General features: G+C 35.9%; 1 long non-coding RNA gene across 1 annotated transcript; it reads left to right on the forward strand.

Annotated features, from left to right (window-relative positions):
- Positions 1-1,441: 1,441 nt before the first annotated feature.
- On the forward strand, positions 1,442-4,252 carry LOC125590306. Its single transcript, XR_007326625.1, has 2 exons — positions 1,442-3,137; positions 3,886-4,252. It is a non-coding gene; the product is annotated as an uncharacterized LOC125590306 (long non-coding RNA).
- The last annotated feature ends 16,065 nt before the right edge of the window (positions 4,253-20,317 follow it).

Below are 20,317 nucleotides of genomic sequence, written 5' to 3' on the forward strand. Positions count from 1 at the left end.
GATGTTAAGTCCCCAGGATGCGAGCCTCACTTTTGTCGGTAGTCTGTTGAGGTTTGCAAGCCACATGATGAATGCTTGTCTTGGTATTGCTCCGCTTCTAAATAAATAGTTGTTAAAAAAGAGAATGTATATATATTTCCATGCTAAAAAGTGAAATGATTTGTAAGATATTGTGAAAATGTGTAAAGATATTTCTTATCATTTATGAGAATGTGTTTTTTATTTTATAGAAATCCCAGTAAATGTGAAAATTTGTGTCTTTTCCTTAATAATTTCATTAATTTAAAAAAAAATGCTTGGATTGTATCTTTTTAATGACGTGTCCTTTCATTTTAAAATTGTTATCATCTCACGATAAAATAGAACTTTTTATCCTAAAGATGCAATGCTTTATAACAGATTGTAAAAATGTGTAAATATATGTTTTATCATCAGAAGAAGGTAATTTCATGCTAATAATAAAATAGTATTTAAGATATTGTAAAAATGTGAAAAGATGTTTCTTATCATTCTAAGAATGTGTGTTTTTAATTTTAAACAGTGAAGTAGACCAACTTGCAAAACTAAATTTACCAAACCATGATTAATACGTTTATCATTTCTATGCTCCAAGATGTATTAATGTGTTATTACATCATGACTATGTATACACTCACACTTGATATATATATATATATATATATATATATATATATATATATGTATAAAGCAGTTATAAAAACAATAAAAAATGTCAAAGATATATCTTTTCAGTTCAAAAACTTTTTAGACATATAACATGTGAAAATTATGTCTTTTAATTTTAACCATCACATTAGTTTTAAAGAGATTGTTAAAATATATAAGAATGCGTCTTTTCATAAGATTTCGCTTTTTTTTTTGTTAAATTTTTTATTTAGTTTTAATAGATTGTTAAAAAGTGTTTAACAAAATGTCTTTTCATCTTAAATTTTTTATAAGTTCTTAAAATTTTATATTTTTGTCTAAAGATGTGTGTGTGTGTGTTTTTTTTAAAAAAAACTGCATATATTTTTACAGGATTCTCAAAATTTTAGGATATATCTTTTTATCCTAAAATTTGCATACATTTTTAATATGGCAATTCTCTCAAATAGTCTTTTTTAAGTTTTTGTCACAAAAAATAGCTCTTAAAAAAGAAAATGACCAAAATACCTCTTTTTATTTTGAAAATTTTAATATTTATTTATTTATTAAATAATTTGAAACCTTGTCCCCAAAACCCCACCCCTTAACTCTAAACTCTAAATCTAGATTAGTTAACCCAAGGGTAACAATACATTTTTACCTTTTAATAAAACTTATTTTGGTCATTTTCTTCATAGGAGGCTATTTTTGTGACAAAAACTTAGAAATGACTATCATAAGAAATTTCTCTTTTTAATATGTTATTTTAGTTCATTTGGAAATCTATTTTATATAAATTTAGTAATACTAAAATTTCCTAAAAATATTCAAGTAATTTGATAATTACCTTTGGTGGAGAAATATTAAAACTAAAATAATTCCTTACAACTATTGGTAATTGTAGACTTTGGTGATGAACTATTGCAACTTTTGGTGTTAACAGTTATAAACTTAACTGACCATTGTAGTGTTTAATTTTTAACCATTGCATCTTTTGGTGTTTTTCTTTTACAAAACAGCATTTTTGATCATGCATGTTCCATTAACACATGTTCCATGTTCTATATATATTCACACACTTAAATTATATAGAAAGTTTGGGATATGTGTGTTTGGATTGCGAAAAAATGTCAAAGATGTGTATTTTCATCCCAAAACTAAAAGAAATTTAAAAGAAGTTTCAAAATGTCGAAAGATGTATCTTTTCATAATGATGTGCATTTTCTTCCTATAATGCAATAACTTAGAATAGGCTGTAAAAATGTTTAAGAATGTGTATTTTCATTCTAAAAAAATCATAGATTTTTAAGAAGTATCAATATGTCTAAAATATATATTTTTTCTTCCTAACAATTACGTAGATTTTTAAGGAACTGTCTTGTCGTTCATTTTCATATCTATTTTATATACATTTTTAAAAATATTTAAAATTATGATATTATTCAGGTATATTGGTTGGTAGAGTGATTTAATTAGTTATGATATTATATATCTATGAAAATAAATATATGATTTTAATTTAAAATTATACTTTATGGTTTATAATATTCTTTTTTGTATGTTTTTAATTCTGAATCGGTTTTTATTCGGGTTTAAGATTAAATATTCAAGCTATTTAGACAATATTATTTATTAGTAGATAAGTATTCAGGCCGAGAAACATATTTTTATATATGCACATTTTCATTTATGTATGAGTTTGATATATGTATTATTTATTTATTGAATCTCTTATTACACTTAAATAAAACAAGATTATTGGAGACTTAAGTGAATCTATGTAACCATTTAAGTGAATATGTGTAACCATTTAAGTGAATTTGTGTAACAATTTACGTGAACAATTGCAATTGTCTAGAAAAACAGTTGCAACTGATGAAAGAAACTTTTCAACTTTTGGTGATGAACCATTGTAATCTTTCGTGAAGAACCATTGCAATAGTGGTGATGAACCATTGTAATTTTTGGTGATTGTAGCATTTGTTGATGTGCCATTGCAACTTTTGGTATTAACCATTGCAACAATCGGCTAATCCTTGCAATATTTGATTGTAACCATTGCAACGATTAGTCTCCTATATAAGGAGTTACAGGTAGAGATGGCAATTGAGTACATGGACCGCGGGCCTGGCCCAAAAAAGACTGATGCGGGGCGGGTTAGGGCCGGTATTTCTTAGGCCCTTAAAAAATCGGGCCTTGCGGGACCCGCGTAATCCGGTGACAGAGTTTCACTTTCGTCTCGTGCACTACTTAAAGACGAAATTATCTGAGAATATAGCGATTCTGGAGACGATCTACAACTGTAGCTTCTATTTTTCTTCGATCCACCACCATAGCTTCTCTTCTTCCTCGAGCCACCACCTCCGTCTTGGTTTGCGAGTGAGTTGATATCAACAATGGTTTCCCTTTGTTTCTCGTGCCAACACGAAGCATTGCCAGTGTTCAGATTGGTTATGCGCTGCCGTAAGTATATCCCATGGAAGAACTTGGAAGTAAGTATTTATGATTGAAAGTTACTATGATGAATGCTCATAGACCAAGTACTAAGTTTCTGAGACTATTCAGGACAATAGAAAGTTCAGTTGCATTGTCAATACTCTAGTGGATGCTTACATTGTGGTTTCCATAGACTTGGTTGGAACTAGATTGGTATGTGTGAATTGCGTCATGACTTCATATTTGTGCCTTTTTCCCAGAATTTTATTCATTTATCTATCCTAGCAGGAAGTAATAGAAGTTCATGTGCTCGGTGTTTCACTGGTAGATACCATACTTTTTCTGTGTTTCTCCTCATTCCCATCATACTGAACAAGAGGTTGTGATCGAATCGTTAGGGCACTTGCTACCAGTTTGGAAAGACCTTGCATTACCATATTCACGTGATTTATCTTTGGTGGTTCTCTCACTAGTTTTCATGCTTGCCAAGTCTAGTGTCGAGAATGAGCAACATGTATTTTGAAGTTGTTTCTTTTCTTGCTCAAATGGAAAAGTGAAAATGGTATGTTTGTGCTCAATCTTCTTGTAATTAAACTCTTGCACGTTTCAATGTTAAGATTGTTGCTTGTTCATTAATGTTATGCTTGTTGCTTGATCATATTGCAGTCTCCGTTTCTTGTACATTGATGTTAATTATTAAGATTGTTGGTAGATCAACCTGTTACAGTCTCGGTTCTTCTTCATTAATGTTAAGTATAAGAGGTTGACTTCTTTTTTATGTCTTTAACATTGGCTTGTGTGCAGGGAATGATCTCTTGGAAGTCACAACACAAAAAAAAAATATAAAACCGTCGTCCTGCGGGCCGTCCCGCAAAGGCTTATATATATTGCGGGGCGGGGTTGGTCAGACATTCTGGAGACTGCGTTCCGTGCGGGCCTAACCTGCTTGAAGCTAATCCCACGGCGGTCCTGGACGTGATTACAAACGAGAAAATCACACAATCAAAAATAAATTAGAAAAGAGAGAGATGTACTTTGACCAAAAAAATGAGAGATATTATTCAAGGATCATTGATTATATTTGAAGAAATAAAGATAAACATGTAAAATTGCATTAGTTTTTTCAATATGTAGTGAAAGTGTGTGAACAAGTGCGTTTATATTTTTAAAATTGCATAGATTCTTAAAAAAAATTGTCTTTTCGTTCATTTTCATACCTAATTGTAATACATTTTAAAGAAGGGCTTTTTGCAAAAGTAACTCAAAACTTGAAGTCAAACAGAAAACTAACCTTTTCTTTTGACTCCTTTTTTTTTTGAGATTTTAACCCCACACCTGCATTTTATCTACGAAAATGCCATTAACATTTTGTTTTTTTTTTTTTTCGAAAATGGCTTCTTTACTGTCTCAACCTCATCTTCTTCAAGTATTTACAATATTGCCACTGCAATGAATAGTGGCAACAACCTTGTACGAACTGTTTGGAGCTTTTAATGCCCTTTAATGCACGTAAATCTCTTTACACTCTCTCTGTTTCAATTGTTATGAACTAAAAACAACATTTCTTTCACTTTCTCTCTATATTCATCCAAAAAACTCAAGCTTTTGATTCAAAATATGGGCTATGGTTGACAGAGCCATATTTCTTTCGTTTTTACTTACGGTTGCTTTCGTTTGAGGTTCTGGGTGGTTGGAGAAGACCCTGTGTGCAAACGAAGTCATCTCACCTAGTTTAAGGTACGAATTTGAATTTTTTTTCAAGATCTGTTCGCGTAGAAGACTTACTAGTAAGTCATCTGTATGTAGAAGACTTACTGATGAGTCTCTGGTCAAACGGACGACTTAAATTAAGTCGTCCAGCTTTGTTTGTTAAAAAAAACACTCCAGACGACTTATATATACGTCGTCTACGAGAAACGGGCTAGTTTTGCATTTGACCGAATCGTGTCAGATCTTTGACTATTTCTGGACGACTTATAATTCAGTCGTCTCTGGGAAAGTTAAAATTTTAATATTTTATGAAAACTTGACGACTTACGTGTAAGTCGTCCTAGGTTAGTTTTGTAATTGAAAAATAAAACTTCATAATTTAACTTTAACCAGACGACTTAATATAAAGTCGTCCCTCCAGAAGACTTAATTTAAAGTCGTCCGGGGAAAGCAAAGTCGTCCAGAATTTTTCCCAATTTTCTGGTCAAACCTTGCTTATCCCGGACGACCTTAAATTAAGTCGTTTAGCTGGACGACTTTCATCTAAGTCGTCTGGAGAAAGTTAAATTTCAAGTTTTATTTTTCAATTACAAAACTAACCTTAGGACGACTTACACGTAAGTCGTCAAGTTTTCATAAAATATTGAAATTTTAACTTTCCCAGAGACGACTGAATTATAAGTCGTCCAGAAATAGTCAAAGATCTGACACGATTCGGTCAAATGCAAAACTAGCCCGTTTCTCGTAGACGACTTATATATAAGTCGTCTGAAGTTTTTTTTTTAACAAACAAAGCCGGACGACTTAGAATTAAGTCGTCCCTTTTAATTTTCAATTGCAAAAGTGACCTCTTTAGACGACTTACCTTTAAGTCTTCTGGACGACTTAATGCTAAGTCGTCTGCGGCAATGTTTATTGAACTTCTTCATTTTCTCTATGTTTACTAATGTGTTTTATTTTGAATATTTGCAGATGATTTTTCAGTTACATGCAGTGTATGGAGAATGGTTGTTGAGAGATTTCCGTTGGGATTTTGTGGTTGATGATCTCAAAGGAGCAAGATTGTTTTTATTGAATGAAGATTCAACACATGCTGAACTTGTTGCAATGGCTCAAGAAGATTATAACCTGGACATGAGAACAGTGAGTGTGGAGATTAGCTACTCATTACCAGCAGAAATGATGATGGCTCCAGGCAGTCTTCCCATTCATGTTACAAGTGATAGACAAGTTCGAAACTTGCTGGAGATACTCAAAACCCATAGAGTATGTCTTTGTGTATCAAGCCGCAGCAAGGTCGAAACGGTTTCAGAGAAAAGGGATATTGATGAAGCTGGTGAATGGGAAAAAGATGTTGGTGATAATGATGAAGCTGGTGAATGGGAAGAAGATGTTGGTGGTGATGATGAAGATGTTGGTGATAATGAGTTTGTTGAAGATGAAAATCAAGATGGGGAGGAGGAAAATGGGGAGGAGGATGCTGATAATTCTATTGTTGGTGAAACGGATCAGAATGGTGGGGATTACAGTCTTTATGGAAAGGTTCCAGATGAGGACGAGGAAGATGATGATAATATTTGTTTTGAAGAAATCCAAAAGGCATATGCTAAGACAAATGCTATTGAAGGAGGAAAATCGAATGGTACCATCTATGTCAACCAGAGTTTTGTTAGCAAGGGTGCACTGCTTTCAGAGCTGCGGTTGGCAGCAGTGAGGGGTAAGTTTTCTTTCAGATTATACAAATCAACGAAAACTCTCGTTGTGGCAACATGTCCGGTTAGCTATTGTGGATGGAAGGTCAGAGCGAGTGTCAAACATGGGACAAACACGTTTTGGGTAACAAAGTATGTGGAAAAACATTTATGCTCAGCGGGAGACCGAATCGCTCAGCGGAGACACTGTACTCCGAAGTATGTAGGTAGTCTTTTCATTGATCGTGTTGGAATCATTGATGGGATAACTCCGCAGCATATCACTGATGCAATGAGGAACATGTTTGGCATGGCGCTTGATTACACCACTTCATACAGAGCACTGTTATATGCACAAAGATTGGTGAGAGGATCAGCAGAAGAAGGGTATTCGCGTCTGGCATCATATCTCGAGCAAATCTCCATTGCAAATCCTGATTCTATCACGGCGATAGAACTTGATTCTATGAAAAGATTTAAGTATCTATTTCTCTCTTTTGGAGCTTCTATCAAAGGTTTTAAGTATCAGAGAAGGGTCATTGTGGTGGATGGAACTCACCTAAGTGGAAAGTATGGAGGAACTATGTTAGTTGCAGCCGCACAAGATGGCAATTTTCAGATATTCCCATTGGCTTTTGGGATCGTGGATGAGGAAGATATACCTTCTTGGGAATGGTTTTTCACAAAATTGGCTAGTTGTATATCTCATGACAAGCCTCTGGTGATAGTCTCCGACCGGCACAAGGCCATTAAAAGTGCGTGTGATAAGGTGTTTCCTTGGGCAACCCGAGGAATATGTTATTATCACCTTCAAGATAACATTGTCAAAAAGTTTAAAGGGAAACATCTCATGTACTTGGTGAAAGGGGCTGCTTATGCTCACACGGTTTACGATTTTGACCGGTACATGGCTGAGATACGGAGTGCAAACCCGGAACTTGCAACGTATTTGGAGAAAGCCGACGTCAGGCTATGGTCAAGGGTTTATTGTAAGGGGAACAGGTTCAACATAAAAACAAGCAACATTGCTGAATCTATTAATTCCGCACTGAAGCGAGCAAGAGGATTTCCGATTACGTTCCTGCTGGAGTTCATAAGGCAGAAGTTAGGAAAATGGTATTGGAAAAGGAGACAAGATGCTTTGAGTCTCACAACTGAACATAGCCGGGCTGTTGAATACTTGCTTGCTGTTCGAGAAGAGATAGCGGGTATGATGACGGTCGAACCAATTGATGGATGGCATTTCTTTGTCAAAGGTGGCAAAATGGACTGTGTGGTTGATTTGGAACATGCAAAGTGTGATTGTGGTGTCTATGGAGTGGAGAAAATACCTTGCTCTCATGCTATAGCTGCTGGAATACATGCTGGTTTGCATATCTCCACACTTGTATGTCCACTGTACTCAAAGAATTATCTGTATGCAGGATACTCAGAGAATATATATCCTATCGTGTCACAACATATTGAGGAACGAGAATGCTTTCCTCCAGAACTAAAGCGTGGTCGGGGGAGACCGAAGAAATCAAGATGGCAATCTTGGTTGGAGCTATCTAGGATGAGAGGACACAAACCCAGGAAGAAACACAGGGCACGGAGATGCTCAAACTGCAAGGAAACTGGCCATACGAAACCACAATGTACACAACCAGTTGACTAGTTGTCCAGACGACCTAAATTTAAGTCGTCCCGTCTTGATTACCCGTCTAGACGACTAAATATTTAGTCGTCCAGTGTATTTTATTTTTAGACGACCTTCTACTAAGTCGTCTAGTGTATTTTATTTTTAGACGACCTTCTACTATCCCTTCAAGTGTATTTTATTTTTAGACGACCTTCTACTAAGTCGTCCAGTGTATTTTATTTTTAGACGACCTTCTACTATCCCTTCAAGTGTATTTTATTTTTAGACTACCTTCTACTATCCCTTCAAGTCGTCCAAACCTTCTAGATGACTTATTTGTAAGTCGTCCAGTTGGAAAACCTTCCAGACGACTTATAATAAGTCGTCCAAACCTTCTAGACGACTTATTTGTAAGTCGTCCAGTTGGAAAACCTTCCAGACGACTTATTTGTAAGTCTTCCAGTTGGAAAACCTTCCAGACGACTTATTTCTTCCAGACAACTTATATCATGTTCAAATACAAAAATCATGTTAAAAAATCATGTTCAAATACAAAAATCATGTTCAAAAATCATGTTCAAATACAAAAATCATGTTAAAAAATCATGTTCAAATACAAAAATCATGTTAAAAAATCATGTTCAAATACAAATCTAATCATACATGCCCACGAACTTATCACCATCCACATTTTCTTTCAGATGCTGATCAACAAGCTCCTTCCATATATCCACCGCCATATTATCCCTCATTTTCTTCGCGTTGCACCTAGCAAAGTCTTTAGGGTCAAAGGAGCCCCCGAGCGCATGACATTCAATGTACTTTACAGTGTACACGCCACAATCACCATTGTTGGCCGTGGGTACACCTTTCAGCGGTCTCTCATATGTGTATGGCTCCAACCCGTATTTGACCCGCATTTCGTCGGTGGCTGCGCACTCAACAAGCAGATAAGGGACCATCTGGAGAAAAGGCTCCATTATCGCATCCCATGCGTCTGGTACACTAGATGAAGGTATGCTGTCCCAGACGACTATGTGCCTCTTAGGGATCGATATCCAAATAGCAACCCAATGCTTGTCGTCCAAGTTCACTGGCGCATAGATATCATCAATGTCCTCCCCCCACTTCTTGTTTGATTGGCAAAATGAAGGTATTGATCCGTCATAAAAATACGACGCCCCACCAGGTAGAACTCTTCCTAAACCTTTGTGATCAGGTTCCGATGTTTTGAAGAGCTGATACTGCTCTCTCCAAGACTGAGAAAAGTTGTGATCCAGGAAGCACATTCGCTCGCTCCTGAAAGCTTGTGGGTTCTCCTGATACCTCTGCCTTAGCACATTAATCCAAGCATCTATATGCTGCATATTAAATATAACAAGTTAGAAGTTACCAGACGAAGACGACTTAATTATAAGTCGTCTACGTGGTCGTCCAAGTAGACGACTTTCCAGACGATTTATCTTTAAGTCGTCTGGAAAGTAGTCTACTTGGACGACTTTGTAGACGACTTAAATCGTGTGCAGAAGACTTACGCAGTCTTCCAGCCATCCTCTGGCTGTCCGGAGGAAGTGGTACCACCTTGTTGGTGATGTACGTGGTTTGTCCTCGATCTTAGTTAAATAATGACTGCAAACAAAAAAGCAATCAGTTTTGGACGACTAAATCAAGCTATTATGGGTAAAGCAATCACTTACGGATCAGTTTTCAACCAATCAGCGAGTTCCTTCAACTTTTCTTTGTTTACTGGCGGAAATGGATTATAGGCTGCCACTTTATCTTTTTTTTTCTCTGCCATATAAGGAGATCTCACAGTAGGAGCAGGTTTCTTCGCTCGTTTACTCTTTGCACGCTTGTCCAATACAACCAGGCTCGGTTGTGAAACTGGATCGCTTGGCTCGGTGGAAGCGAGGCTCGGTTGTTGATCTGTGGAAGCGAGGCTCGGTTGGTGATCGGTGGAAGTGACAGCAACAATCTCTTTGGAGGTGACACCATCTGCTTTATTTACCGAGTTCGCCTCGGTTGCTGTATCCTCCGGCAACCATCTCTGCAATAAAAGTTGCACACAAGTTAACCCTGGACGACTTAAATAAAAGTTGTCTGGACGACTAGTTGACCCTGGACGACTTAAATAAAAGTTGTCTGGACGACTAGTTGACCCTGGACGACTTAAAATTAAGTCTTCCGTGGTCAACTAGTCGTCCAGACAACTTACGTTTAAGTCGTCCAGGGTCAACTAGTCGTCCAGACAACTTTTACAGTCGTCTGGACAACTAGTTAACCCTGGATTTGATACTAACATATTTGATTTGAGGAGGCTGTTTCTTTTGAGGAGGAGGCTGTTTCTTTTGAAGAGGAGGAGGCTGCTGCTGTTTCTTTTGAGGAGGAGGAGGCTGCTGTTTGGTTTGATGAGGAGGAGGCTGGTTACTAACCACGGTTTCATTGGCATGAGGGGTAGCCTGTTTGTTTCTACCCCCGGTTTCTTTGGCAAGAGGGGTAGGCTGTTTATCTTGAGGGGTAGCCTGATTGGTTAGAGGTGGAGGGGTAGCCTGATTGGTGACACCAACCTTCTTCTCCACAGCTTCCAATCTATCAGACAACTTCCTAAACTCCCTCATGCACTTATTAAACCCTTTTTTCATAGCCTCAGCTACGCCCTTGAACATAATTTCCAACTCCTCTCTGGTCACCCCTCTAGCCTCTTCTCTAGCCTCTTCTCTAGCCTCTTCAGGAGCCTCTTTACGAGCTTTCTTCCGAGGTCTTGGATTGTCTTCCTCCTCCTCCTCCTCCTCCAACACAACCATCTCTTTGGCCTTCTTCGATGGAGTCACAACCTTAGGTTTTGTATTGACCTTAGTACCAGTGACTTCCCAGCAATCCATGGTCCACTTCCACGGTCTCCGCTCATACATGACTTTAATGATGTTCTCCGCGGGCAGGTCCTCAACCTCAGAGTCCCATTTTGGCCACATTTCACTAATGTCCTTCTCAACAAAGTTGATCACGCGGGTCTGCAGTAAATAGAAGAATCGAGTTAGATATTTGAAAAAAAATACTAAATAGACGACTTAATTATAAGTCGTCTACTAAGTCGTCCAGCTGGAAGACCTTCCAGACGACTTATAATAAGTCGTCTAATAAGTCGTCCAGATGGAAGACTTTCCAGACGACTTAATTAAGTCGTCCGATAAGTCGTCCAGCTGGGAAGACTTTCCAGACGCCTTATTATAAGTCGTCTAATAAGTCGTCCAGATGGAAGACCTTCCAGACGACTTATAATAAGTCGTCTAATAAGTCGTCCAGATGGAAGACTTTCCAGACGACTTATAATAAGTCGTCTAATAAGTCGTCCAGCTGGGAAGACTTTCCAGACGACTTATTATAAGTCGTCCGATAAGTCGTCAAGCTGGACGACCTTCCAGACGACTTATAATAAGTCGTCTGCGCAGTCTTTTGGATTGAAGTAAATACCTGACTCAAGATAGCAGCTTTCATTGATCTGCGGCCTCTGCTGCCCTCGTAAGCCAGTATCGGTGGAGACGGACTGTCTGCTCTGGGACCACCAATACTAGCACCCAATTCCGGCATAGCTGTGTACGTCCAGACTTGAAGAACTTGTATAAACCCATCCACGGTGTAACAGCCAGCAATTTCTTTGTTCCACAAAGAGTCCATCAGCACCTTAAACGCGACTCTCCCCCATGGATAATTCTCAAACCGTTCTAAATCCATCACTAGCCTTGCCAGAGTAGATCGTGTAGCGGTTGAAAACTTTCTCCCTTCAATGAATCCAGTGAAGATGGAGAGGTACGCGAGCCGCTTGCGATCTTCCCTGGACCAATCCCCGCATCTCTTCAGTGCTGCTATTATCTGATCAGTAGTTGGCCCAGCTTCCAGATGAACTCCCAGCATCCCCCAGAAAGAAACCATCTCTGGGGTAACGTCACATTTTGGTGTCTCAAGGTCCTCGATGTACTCGCAGTTTAGACCAGTGAGGTTTTCAAACTCTAACAGTGAAAACCTCAAAGGTTCTGGACCAACGAGAGACCACATCTCATACTTCTTCTTAATGTCCAGCTTGAAACTGAGCATGTAGTGAACCAGCCTTGAAGCCCAACCAAATCCCTGCTCCTTGAACTTGATGAAAACTCCCAAACTCGACTCCTTGAGCTCTTCAAATTCGTCATCAGTAAGAGCTTTCCTAAGAGCAGTATGCAACTTGCTGTTATCCGTATGATACGAAATGCTATTGTGGGCTTCTGGCTCTTCCCCTGATGTGTATAACCTACGGGGGAGTTCTGGAATATCCATCCTTTTTGTCTGCAAAATAATCAAAGACAACAATATAAGTCCAGACGACTTAGTAGACGACTTAAATTTAAGTCGTCTGGAAAGTCTTCCAAATGGACGACTTATATTTAAGTCATCTACTAAGTCGTCCAGTTGGAAGACTTTCCAGACGACTTAAATTACTTACAAGTCTTCCAGTCGCAGAAGGAGTTGGAGTACTCGTCATTGCGGTTATTGATCTGAAAAAATAAACGTGAAACGGTGAGAATGAGTAAATTGATAGAGACAACGTTTTATGTTCATCTTTTCCTCGAGATTGATGACTTAGCGGCGTTAGGGTTTACAGAGAAACGGCGCTAAGGTTTACAGAGAAGAAGCGGCGGCGCTAGGGTTTAGAAGAAGCGGCGGCGCTAGTGTTTAGAGGAAGCGGCGGTGAGAACGTTGGTGACCACGGTGGCGAGGGCGACGGTTTGTTCGGAAATAGTGGAAGCGGCGGCGCTAGGGTTTAGAGGAATCGGCGGCGCTAGGGTTTAGAGGAATCGGCGGCGCTAGGGTTAGAAGAAGCTGCGGCGACAACGGTGAGAATGAAGTGAGATAGATAGCTGACGTTGAGAACGATGGTTTGTTCGGAAATCGTGGGAATTCGAAATCGCCTTTGAGAGAGAACTGTTAGGGTTTCTGAATTTCGTGAAAAATGAAACAAAAAAATAAAAATCACCTTATATATTGGGTAAATAATCCGGTTAGCTTTAAAAGTACATTGGTAAACTTTAAGGTTTGGTCCGGTTTAGACGACTTATTCTGGCTGATAATGTACAACAGACGACTTAATATTTAGTCGTCTGTTTTCAGACGACAAAATATTAAGTCGTCCTAGACCCTAAAATGAACCCCTAAACTAAAATGACTAGATTAACTAACTAACCACGTTATAAAATCAAATTATACTTAAATAGTGTTTACTATACATAGAAATGAACACGCATAAGTAATTTTAAAAATTTTCAAAAACGGTTTTAATGCTTTCCAAAATCTAACCCTAAGAACACATACAATACTACAACATATGTTGATGAAACATAAACTAAAGAATATCATGACTCACTACTTTCACTCATCTATGCTGAAAACAATTGAAATTTGTTATATCTTAATTTATACCTCCTAAGACATATGTTAATTACATAATTCCCATTTTTCACTTATCAAAATATTTTTTACAAAATTTTTAAATTATGTTTAAGACTAACTGTCCAGACGACTTTCAGTTAAGTCGTCTGGACGACTTATTTTCAAGTCGTCTAAACAGACGACTTGCGAGGGGTAGAAACGTAAAAAAAATTCCGTTTTTTTGTTTGGTCACAAGGGGATAGTTGTAATTTCAATAGCCTTTTAGGTTACTTTTGCCTTTGACCCAAGTTGGGGTATTGTTTTGGTTTGACTCCAAGTTTTGAGTCACACTTGGCAATTCTCCCTTTAAAGAATCTTAAAATTATCCAAAAATATTACGATGATTTATTTGTTTGGTAATTCACTTATTTTTAATTTTATATATTTACAAACTAAATATGTTAATAATTATGTTTTAAAGGTCTCATACTATTTATCTTTGGTTGGTTAAAGCTAAATTTTCAGTTACGTACAAAATAATTGATGTAAGCAACTTTTTATCGTATTGGATTTACCAATTATCAAGTGGTAATCAAAATAAAGAGGAAATTGATGTTTGTATATCTTGAAGTGATTCTTACCATTAGAGACAAAAACATTGAAGTAGTTTCAGATTTCTATCATTATATGTCAATTAAGCAGAATATGTATAAAAAATATGATCTCCGCACTTTCCCTATATTGTTAATAATAGAATTATTAAAAACTTTAGCTGCGGTTTATATAGGTGAATCTATCGAGGGTCCTTTGTTTGGCAAGCAGCTGTAAGTTTTCGATGAATTCTAAGAGTGTGTTTTTCATATTAGAAATTGCATAAGTTTTAATGGATACTAGAGCTTGACCCGCACACCCGTACGGGTGTTGCTTTTAGAATATATATAAACATTTTAAAACATAATAATTTAATTGTTGCATTTTTACTAATTTAATTTATTTTATTGTTGAGACCATATATTGCAGTATCGTATGATGTTATGTAGTTATACAAATAATAATTGGATCCATGTATTAAATGTATCATGTCCTGTCAGATTTATATTAACATTTCTTTCATATATTATTATATGATTTAAATGTATTATTAATTTTATGATGTTTTGGGTAAAATTTTAAATCAGTTAAAAATATTTTATTAATAATAATTTTTACACTTATACATTTTGGACATGTTAGAAGTGCAATATCTAACTATATAAACAAAACTTGGATAATTAAAACATGCATGACAGAATTCACAATTCCATGGTTGTTTTTTCAACTTTCAACCGGTCTATATGTACTCACGGACACAATATGTTAATCATCTAATCACAATAAGACCGCTATAAAATATTTCAAAATATTAAAATTTTACCTCAACTGCCGCCAAAATTTCAGAGATGGGTCTGACTTGAGTCTCATTCCAATCTTCATCTTGATGCTTAATCAACTTCTTGTCACTATTTCTCTCACAAAGAGCTATAGGAAGATCATCGTTTATCATTCTGTAATTAAAACAAAATATTTTCAAGATTTTGTTAGTCCATGAGATTAAGATGAAAGTCAATAGCTTTTTTCATGGTTGGGTTGAGAGTCACAACTGAAGCATCAACTGCATTTGTGATTTGTACATCTCCTATTTCCCATAAAGAAAACGTAATGTTGAGTTTTCACTTGTTAAGTGGAATTTTGTTCACAAAGAAACTAAAAGATTTTTTAATACTTTTGTAAGAGCTGATTTTAGCAAACCTAATCAAACATAGAATCATATGATCACTGGTACGCTCTTCAGTAATTGCTTCCTTAAGAAGAATAAAACCTCGGTTAGTGGCCTTTTTTATGTTAATTGCGTGTTTTGGATGCAAAAAAAGAGTAGATGGTAAGAAATGTATATGTATAGGACGATGACATGGTTAGTGAGCTAATTAATTTCATATTTAAACTTTCACTGATTGTAGGGATTTTATACTTTTGAATATTCGTTTTTTAAAGTTTATAATTGGAAATAAATTTTGTAAAAGATTTAAAAAGGTAGAATGTTAAAACAGAGTGTATCACAGAAAATATATATGCTAGATTTTAGGTGTAGATAAGTAAATTAGTTAATATGTTAGAGATTTTTGTAAACAACCTATAATATTTAAAATATTTTTATTGTTATTAGGAAATCTTTTAATACGTGGGTGGTAGGTATGTGTATATATTGAGTTTCTATAATTTCGTTTTGGGATATTTTTTTTATTCGTTGATCGACATTGTTAAGTTTAGATTTTCGTAACTAATTTTGATAGATATTTTGGTATACAAATTGATTTTTGAATTGTACACCAAGACCAAGTTTGTTGTGAAAACAATTTGTTCGCAATTACTAAACCAATGACGTGAAAACAATTTGTTCGCAATTACTAAACCAATGACTTCGTATGCCACCAAATCGATACTATAGTCTGTGGTCAACGTTGTAACAAACTATATTAAACCGGTTTGATAGATTGTTGCAAGTACGACATGTATTTAAAGATTAAACCAATTACTCTATATGCCACAAAATGGATACTACTGTATAATGCTAGGTCTTGGATTTATTATAAAAAACTTCCTAGTACGATATATAATATGAGCACTATCAATAATGGATACTATAATCCGAGGTCTTGGAATTTTTAAAAAAAAATTCATAGTACGATTTATAATATGAGCACTATCAATATTTAGGTGTTCAGAGTTAGGCCATGTGTTGGATAGTTAAACTTATAGTTTTGATATATATGGACCAAATCCAACGAACCATACTCGTATAGTTTGCGTAGATTAGGAAATGGTTGAGCAAAATAATTAATTAATATATTGTTTTAAATAAATACATCTTAATTACTCAGTGGCATGAGATTGTAATTTTTTAGGAAAAGTCAGGGTTATTTTAAATTTGCACTTCAGTTTTAATAGTTTAGATTATTTTTGTTATTTGCTTATTTTATTTATTGTACCAACCAATATTTATATATATATATATATTTTTGAATTTAATGTTAAATTGAATTCAAAAAAGAAAAACCTGTTTACAACTATGTTTTTGGTACTTTGCTATTCCCTTTCTAAAACATAAAACTCCGAAACTCAAAAACTCCAAAACATCTATTCTTCAAGTATCTTATCTGGTTGAGAACCAGAATTGTAGCCCACCCTCAAGCTTCTTATCCTTCCTCCTCTGAGCTATTGATTGGGTTCCAACCGAATAGACGTGGACTAGGCTGGACCAAGTTGAACATGATATATAAGTAGTTGTATTGAATATGATATAACATGTTCAACTTGGTCCAGCCTAGTCCACGTCTATTCGGTTGTAACCCAATCATGCCAAAAAACGGCACAGTAATGGATTCGAGTAGAGATACAAAGTCCACAATCTCCACCTTGTCTCTATTTAAACATTACCACAGTTGGACACACTTCTGAAACCTTAGCAAATCACAGAAGAACATTATCGTTTTCTTAAATTTCTGTCACCTTCTTCGGGGAAACTTATCAACACGACTTCTCCCTTTTCTCATCTCTTCTCTTTCAGCTAAAGCTTAGAACCTGAACCGGCCAACCTCTGACCCGCCTTTTCTGACTGACCAGAACACTCAACGATGATGACAACTTCAAACGGATCTACTCTGACTTACCTTAGCTCTCAACCAAGATGACTTATCCAACCGGATCTGCTCAAATTACCTCGAACCTTCATGTAACTCACCTCCTTTGACCCAATTCTTTGTACTGACTGTAGATCTAGTACGTGCAACATGAAATTCCAACATCTCTTTAATAAATACTATTTTACCTCTTTGTGACCCTAGGTTTTCTTCCTTTTTCTGCGAGATGAGAAACCTCATGAACATCTCAAACAATCGTTTGCATGCAAGGTAATTCATGGACCTTGACTGACACTTCGGTAATATATTGGTTATCTTTAGGCTAGTATGAACCTTAAACACATATCCATTTCCTTCTACTATAACATTTCTTATGAAATTTAACTTAATATATTTATCTTCAGTTCTCTTAGTAGTCTCTTCCATAGCCATATACTCAGATTATGTAGTAAAGAGTGCAACAATCGATTGTAGCCTCGATCTCCAGCTGATTATGTTGTGATAATGCTCAAATTACCATTGAGTAACTCTCTTAGATAATAGATCGATTGTGGCACTTAAGGAGCATATCCACAGGGAGCGTGGATCACACAATATACTGTAGGTTTATTGATTAAGCTAGGCAAATAATACAAAAACAGTAAATAAAGCAATAAATCGGTTTGTAAACTAGATGAGAAAAATGCTAGACCCAGAGAATTCAAACAAGTTATCAGAACTTAAATTTATAGATGCTAAATGTTTAATTAAGAAAAGTCTTAGAACTCGAATTCAAAAGTAAGTAATCTAGCTCTTGCATGCGATTACTATCAGATGTTTAAACTATCAAATGCCAACTCTCGTTGTGGATTTAATTATTCAAGACAAGCATTAATGTTCGAATTCGATATGTTCATTAATTTCCTTCGCCAACTCTTGCTGAGGTTATTAACTTAGCTCAGAAGGATTCCGTTCATGTATTGATCCCACTTTTGCGGTTGTCAATTATCCTATTATCATGTTTCTAGTTAATTACTCTAGAAACCAGAAATAAGAACAATCATGTGAATGATGCAGTATGATTGCCCTAACAGTTCTATATTTCAGAAGTTCATCAAAATTCTAGAAAATCCTAAATCTAACAAGTAGACTACTCAGAAGTATTTAAGCAAGACACAAAGATAAACTGAATGAATTGCATAAAATAGATAGAGTAAGAAAGACTGGAGCTCCAATCAAATCTCTAATGTCTTATGATCTTCTCTCCACAAACATCTCTAAGAATAAATAAAAAAGATTAGCCTAAACAGTGGCTGTAAGAATAGATATAGAGGTCCAAACACGTCCAAGGGTCTTCTTGCAAATAGTAGAAACTTTTGGACCAAAATGTAATTCTGGAAACTTGAGTCGGCCACGTGAAATGGCACTGGTGTTGATCGACACTCTCTTCAAATATCGACTCTGACTTGCACAGCTACGGAGTTTCTTCTCTTTAATCTCCAAATGGGTCCATGACCTCCATAATGCTCCAAAACGTGCCTAGGCTTGAAAAGACCTCAAGAGATACTCAAAACACAATATAAAGACTCAATAAAAAACTTATACCATGGCCTAAAATTAGTAAAAACTGGTATATCATGTTGTCTCCTACATGAAATATGTAACCAGTAACTAAGCTTCTCATACTGAGGCCAGCTACATAATCTACATCACAAAAGCCTTCACAACTATGTTCCCTTAGTAATTTTTTGTTGTTGTAGTTCCATTCATGTATCATATAGTCTACTTAACAATTTCCCAGTGATCACGTCTTGGATTAACCATGGACTTGCTTACCAAACCCTACCCCGTGAGCTATATTTGGATGAGATCCAACCATTGCGTATGAGAATTCCAACTATATTGGCATACATAACATCCCTCATAAACTCTAGTTATCCTTTTTTTTCCTTTTAATCCAAGCTCTTCAACTTGAAATGAAAACACATGAGAATATAGACAGACTTGCTCTTTGTCATGTTGAAAGTAGATATTACTTGCTTTAAGTATTTTCCCTGAATAATTCAAAATTACTTCTATATATCCTTGGTGATATCCATTCCTAAGGTTTTCGTTGCAGACCCCAAATATTTTATTTCAAACTATCGATTCAAACTCTGAACAATCTTTGAATCCTTTGAAGCCACTAACATGTCATCCGTGTAAATAAGAAGATACACCTTATTTGAAATATCTAAACCTTTGATGTACACACACATGTCATATGGATTTTGGATGAAAATTTGATCCTTCATAAACCCAACAAACATTTTATTTCATTGCCTCGGTGACTGCTTAGGGTGGTCTAATTTCTTCAAAAGACAAACCATATCGTCTTTTCCCTCTTCCTTAAACCCTTATAGCGCTCCATTTATATTGTCTAATCCAGTGTACCATGTAAAAGGCTGTTTTGACATCCAAATTCTCAAGTTCCAAATCCTCATTTGCCACTAATGACATTTTAATTCCAATTGACACATGCTTCATTACTGGTGCAAAAACCTTCTTGTAGTAAGAAAAACCCTTAGCAACTATTATGGTTTTAAACCTTAGTTTTCCAACTCCTGAAATACATGGTTTCCTCTTATAAAAACATTTATAACTGATAACCTTCATCTTATATGTTTCAACAATATCCCAAGTGCAATTCTTGTGAAGTAGAAACCATCTTATACTCATAAAGTTCTCTTGCTTCATGTTCTTTGCTCCTCATAGCCTTTACATACAATCTTGGTTCATCCACTTATATATCCTGATCTGTTGCGAAGGCATAGGCTACAATATCAAAGTCATCAAATTTGGAAGGTAGCTTAGTTTCTCTGCGTACTCTATCCCTTGCCAGAATTTAACCACTCAAATCATTCTCTTCCTCAGTATCCTTGTCTGAAGCTCCATCTTATTCAGATCCTTGAATCATTGATACAATCTAATGGAATTTTAACAATAACTTGACTAGAAGAGACCCTTTTACCATTTCCTTTTTTCATCATCAATTTCTTAACCTTTTTAGATCTTTCTTTGTTCTTTGACGCTGATGAATGAAATAAAGTCTTGAAGACCTCTTCTTCTCTTCTCGTTCTTCTTATGATACACCTTACTTCCTCTAGTAGACAAACCCT

The sequence above is a fragment of the Brassica napus genome, chromosome C7, assembly GCF_020379485.1.
Source record: "Brassica napus cultivar Da-Ae chromosome C7, Da-Ae, whole genome shotgun sequence".
Classification (NCBI taxonomy): domain Eukaryota; kingdom Viridiplantae; phylum Streptophyta; class Magnoliopsida; order Brassicales; family Brassicaceae; genus Brassica; species Brassica napus.